This window comes from Mytilus californianus, unplaced genomic scaffold, assembly GCF_021869535.1.
Source record: "Mytilus californianus isolate M0D057914Y unplaced genomic scaffold, xbMytCali1.0.p SCAF_1, whole genome shotgun sequence".
In the NCBI taxonomy this organism is placed as follows: domain Eukaryota; kingdom Metazoa; phylum Mollusca; class Bivalvia; order Mytilida; family Mytilidae; genus Mytilus; species Mytilus californianus.
The window spans coordinates 130878953-130884805 of NW_026262581.1; positions in this window are offsets into that span (position 1 = coordinate 130878953).

The following is a 5853-nucleotide window of genomic DNA, read 5'->3' on the forward strand; positions in this document are numbered from 1 at the left end:
AGATATCCTTCATCAGTATGATCACGATGTAAAATGAATCATATCAATCTAGTCTGATTATAAACTATAACAATCTTGAAATTTATACAATAAAACAGTCAAAACTGAACATCATAGAGACGCTTGTACAATTCTAAACATGACGTAGGTTATGTAGCTATTTACAACAGAGACTGCAAAGATATGCTTCAAATGAAAATAGTAATGTGCGATATGAGCTGGTACAACTCTAAAATCTCAAAAGTGACGACAGTTAAGATGTTACAACAACGATTGCGTGGAAATACATTCCCAATAAACAGCACTGCGTATTTAAACATCCCAAATAGATAGCAGTTTGATAATGATTAAAAAAATAATAATAAATTTTGACTAAGGTTAAATAATTGAACGTGACTGCGTACTTATACATCCCTCCCAAATGAAAAGAACCCTGTAATTTAAACCAGTATAATTAAAAAATTCCTTAAAACTGTAAGAGTTCAATACGGAAGCCTGAGTTACTGGAAACAAGTGATAGTAGGAAAATGAGTGATAGTAGGGAAAATGAGTGACTCATTCTATGTTTTTTCATTTATGCCCTCTGGGGAAACTGTCCTTAGCTTTCTTATCCAAAACCTTTCCCGACCGAGTCTGTCGGCCCTTGACTAACCCTCGTTGTGGTCTATGATTGTGATGGTAAGGTTTTTGAGATCAGCTTGGGCGTTCGATTAATTATTTTAATTACCAGAACAAATATTTCATGATTATTTGATTATTTGATAATCTAGGACTGTATTTTTTATTATTTGATTATCTTGTTTAGAAAAAATTAATGATTATGTGATTATATTGGCAAAAAATTTGTGATTATGTGATTACTTGGACACCCCATGAGGGGCCTCATTTGAGAGCCACGTTTCAGTACCAAAAAGAGTCAATGATGAGTTCTACTTCAGGCTTTTTGTTCTTTATCGACTGAAAATGTATTGTAAGCACTCTTAGTGGTTCTGAGTTGTTTGCTGTGGTCGCTGAAATCTGTGAGGCATTTTAACCGTAAATGAAATTCATTCAACATCATGACTAAATGAACAATGGAAGTAATTTTAGATAAACAGATTAGTTGACAATAATAAAAACTTGGAGATATGACAAGTCGACAGGTTGCCGGGCAGTATAGTGTCTCATAAGTTTGTTTTTTTTTTATGATGTTGTTTTGTAATTTTTATTATAGATCAATATGTGACTCTTAAATAAACTATAAAATTATCTTTATCTTATCTTGATATACTGACAAATATCAAACAAGTTTCGGACAGTTTAAAAAATTTAATTTTCAAATGACTCACTATATGGTTGTGTGACATGTTGACAGTTGAAGTAATCAAATAATATTATTGACATTTCGACAAACTGATAAAACATTATGGGCCATGCACAGTGTACTTGTGTTAATTCGGGGTTTGTTTTTTTTTTGTCATGGGGTTCTCTTTCTTCATTTTTATTAACTTGAGACTTTTTTTATTGGTTCTTCGAAAACTAAGTCTTTTTAAATATTATGGTGAAAACAAATTATGATATAAATAAATAAAAAGCTGCGCCGTGAGCGCACGATACGCCCGTCTTTATGCTTTAAATGAATTTTTATGATCAACCTGCCTGAAATACTGTGAACACTGCTCAAATAGACCCCCTAAAAAATCATACACACACACACACACACACAGTGGTACCCATTGACACAAAACATGAATAATTTGGCACCATTAAGGTTACCTCGAGTATAACTAAGCTTGTGGCCTCGATTTTTGAACGAATAAAATTCTATAACCGTCCAAAGAGTGAAAAATGGACAGTTTTCGACGATTTTTCAACGAATATACTTCCATAACTACGCAATGTCATATCATAAATTTATAAAAAGAAAACAAAAGGAAGCTTATTTCAATAGATATAAACAAGCCATCAAAATTTCATAAAGACTGCTCAAAGCGTTTTTGAGTTATTGTCCGAAAACTGGAAAATCACCCATTTTATGAACAAAGTACCATAACTCGGATACAAAAAATCTCCAAAACCTAAAATCAGAAAGTTTAAAATTCGAAAGAGAACGTATGTCAATATATATAAACAATTCACCAAAGTTTCATGAAAACTGTTCAAAGCATTTTTGAGTTATGGTCAGAAAACTGGAAAAGTCGTCCATTTTTTATGAATAAAATCCCATAACTCGGAAACAAAAAATCTGAAATTCATTGATATCGAAAGGGAGCATACGTCAATAGATATAAACAATTCACCAAAGTTTCATGAAAATTAGTGAAAGCGTTTTTGAGTTATTGTCCAAAGTCTTGACGACGGACGACGGACAACGGTATACCATAATACGTCCCGTAAACAGGCGTATACGTTTTTGTATACCTAAAGACCTGTCCAACTTTGAAGGTATACTTTTTTTTAAATTGTCAACCCTTCGGGAAAATCAGATTTGTGTTTAGTGTCAACTTATCGACCTCTTAACATTTAAAGATAAACACTGTTTGTAAGTGTCAACTTGTCGACCTGAGTCAACCTTTAGAGGTAAACATTTTTGTGAATGTCAACTTGTCGACCTGAATTAACCTTTAGAAGAAGTCAAATTTAGTTAGTTAACTTGTCAACCGGCCAACCTTTAAAGGCAGACACTTTTCTTTTGGTTCATATGATTTGAACCAAATCATTCATGTACTTAAACAAGTAAATCCGAAAGGAACTATGTATCCGTTACTCAAGTTTTTTTTCTCACTCTAACACAACGAAATTCAGTTACCTACTATAGCATAACGGACCAGTAATAGCATTCTCCTATAGATCCGATTATAGATCATTATACGACAAGCTATTCTTTGCGAATGAATTATTTTATTTCTCATTAACTACAAATTACATTTTATAGAGAATATATATATATAAACAATTACATTCAATTTTAAAGCACATGCGAACAATACAGGCATATACATTGTATTACAAGCTAACCAGGAGGAGTGACCCTCACATTTATAATTTTTATAAACCTATATAGTTTTTCAAGAACAATATAGTTACTAGTGCTCATTAATTGTTGAAATTTATATATATTTGGACAAAAAGTACAATAATGTGGTAACAACCTCTTTCTTTCTTGATTTAGAGCATTGCATGACATAACATAATGATATTCATCGCCGATGTCTCTTGATTCGCAAAGATGGCACAACCTTTCATTTTTGGATTATGTTATTCCACCTTCCCGTCTCAATAGGTAATCGGTGACTTCCACATCTAAATTTTGACTCCGAATTCTATAATTTTTCGACAAGTTACTTTTTCTGTGGTAAGACATCCTGGTACTCGGTCAAGTAAGAGCAACTAAAATAAGTAAAATCAAACATATAATCGGTGTAATTTGAGGGGAAAGTTAACTGTTTTCCGATTATTTTGTTAGGTAAAGAAAATGTTTAGCAGCTAATTTCCCCCAAAAATTATACCGATTAAAAGCTTTATTTTACTTCTTTACCTTGCTCTTACTTGACTTGGTACCATGATGTCCTACCATAGAAAAGGTAACCTGTCGAAAAATTGTATGATCCGGAGTCAAAAGTCGGTAATATGAAAAGAGTCTATTCTGCATAAACAATACAGCTAGCTAGGTGTACTCTGTTTTAAGTGTAGAACAAGCTTACAAAATTTTAAAAGAATACGTTCTATCGTATCAAAATTATCAAATCCTCAAATTTCCGAACCATACAGAAGAATAAGTTCTTTTTTTTATTTCATTTTTAAATCCAACCGATATATATATATATATATAGTAATCATGATGTACCTACTGTAATTCTTAAAAGTCTAACTTCTGGGTCCAATTATTTCAAAGGGCTTTACGACAGCGCTGATAAATTCGAATTAAAAGTTATCAAATTAAATTAATTGGACTATTGTGCTTCTCGACAAAAAAAGATATTAATGTGTTGTTCGAAATATTTACAACAGATTTTTTAAAACTATATAAATACTGTATTCCTACTAAACAGCTAAACTAGTAACTGCTATACACAAAGACAGACACGGGTTCAATAACGATATAAGAGGCCCCTCGTGGGGGTGTCCAAGTAATCACATAGGTAATCACAAATTTTTTGCCAATATAATCACATAATCATTAATTATTTTTTTAAACAAGATAATCAAATAATAAAAAATACAGTCCTAGATTATTAAATAATCATGAAATATTTGGTCTGGTAATCAAATAATCACTATAAAAACGGCCAAGTAATCACATAATCAAAAACCCCTTAAGACGAGAAATTCAAATTGGAGATCGACTGGAAAATTAGACAATCAAATCTAAAGGAAAAAGGATAATAATAACAAAACAGAAATAAAGTAAATAATTTGAAAATATATCCGATGGAATATTTGAAACAAATTTCTGACATCGGACTCGGACTTCTCTTAAACTGAGTTTTACTGTGCGTACTGTTGTACGTTTGTTTTTTCTACATTGGCTAGAGGTATAGGTGGAGGGTTGAGATCTCAAAAAACATGTTTAACCCCGCCGCATTTTTGCGCCTGTCCCAAGTCAGGGGCCTCTGGCCTTTGTTAGTCTTGTATCATTTTTAATTTTAGTTTCTTGTGTATAATTTGGAGTTTAGTATGACGTCCATTATCACTGAATTAGTATACATATTTGTTTAGGGGCCAGCTGAAGGACGCCTCCAGGTGCGGGAGTTTCTCGCTGCATTGAAGACCCATTGGTGGCCTTCGGCTGTTGTCTGCTCTATGGTCGGGTTGTTGTCTCTTTGACACATTCCCCATTTCCATTCTCAATTTTATTTGACATAATTTAAAATCAGAAAAAAACCTTGTACTACTGAAAAAACGGATTGAAAGTTAATAAAAATGTTGATTAAATCCAACGACGGTTAGGAAAACTTGCCTAACGAACTAAATAATAAGATTGCATGTGATGATTAGGAGAAATGTAGTCTGCTTATAACAAATATTTCAATAAGATTTCCCAAATTTAATTTGAAGCAAAAACTGAGTGAGTGAGAGTTCAGGAATTGAAAAAAATACAAAAGAGAAAATAAATATTATTAAAATATCAGATCCTAACAAAGCATCTGGTCCAGATGTAATCAGCCATAGAATGCTAAAAATGTGTCCGAAAAAGGTAGCAGTTCCAATGAAGATTGGTTATAACAAGTATAATAGCTTTTTCAAAAAGCTTGCCGGTTTTTAGCTTATTATGTTGAAAATTGTTTTTTTTCTTTGTATTTTCATCCATTCAGAATATTGCTCTGCATATAAATTGTAATGGGGTGAAAAAAAGTGGAATACAGGAAAGGTCATTAATATAGTATTGTAAGGGTTACAATTTTAATTTTGTTTTGTCATCTTTAACTCCTGAAAAGGGCGTAATTTCTAAATCACTTGCGTTTTTGCCTGTACTCATTTCAATAAACTTTTTTATAAATCAATTTTTTCAGCAGACATGTCATTATTTACTCTCTGTTTTTAGAAAAGCGTGATCAAGATCTTTCATGTGTGACTCTCTGATCGTTACTTTCTGTCTTTCTTCTTCCCGGTTACGAGTCGGACTCTACAATTGAGTGTAATTGACTCGGGCGCATCTCAAACAGACAGGGGGCTACTCCTTTGGCCAAAAGTAAAAGTCCAGGAAAACTGGATGGTATTTACATTGAAGTCAGTAGGTGCATATTTACAAATATGTACACTGGGAAACCTGTTGTCTAGTTGAGATGTGGCAGAGTCCAGGAGATGGTGTTCACTCTGATACGCATGGTTGATAACTAATACACCTCAACAAGGTAATTATGAATACGAAAG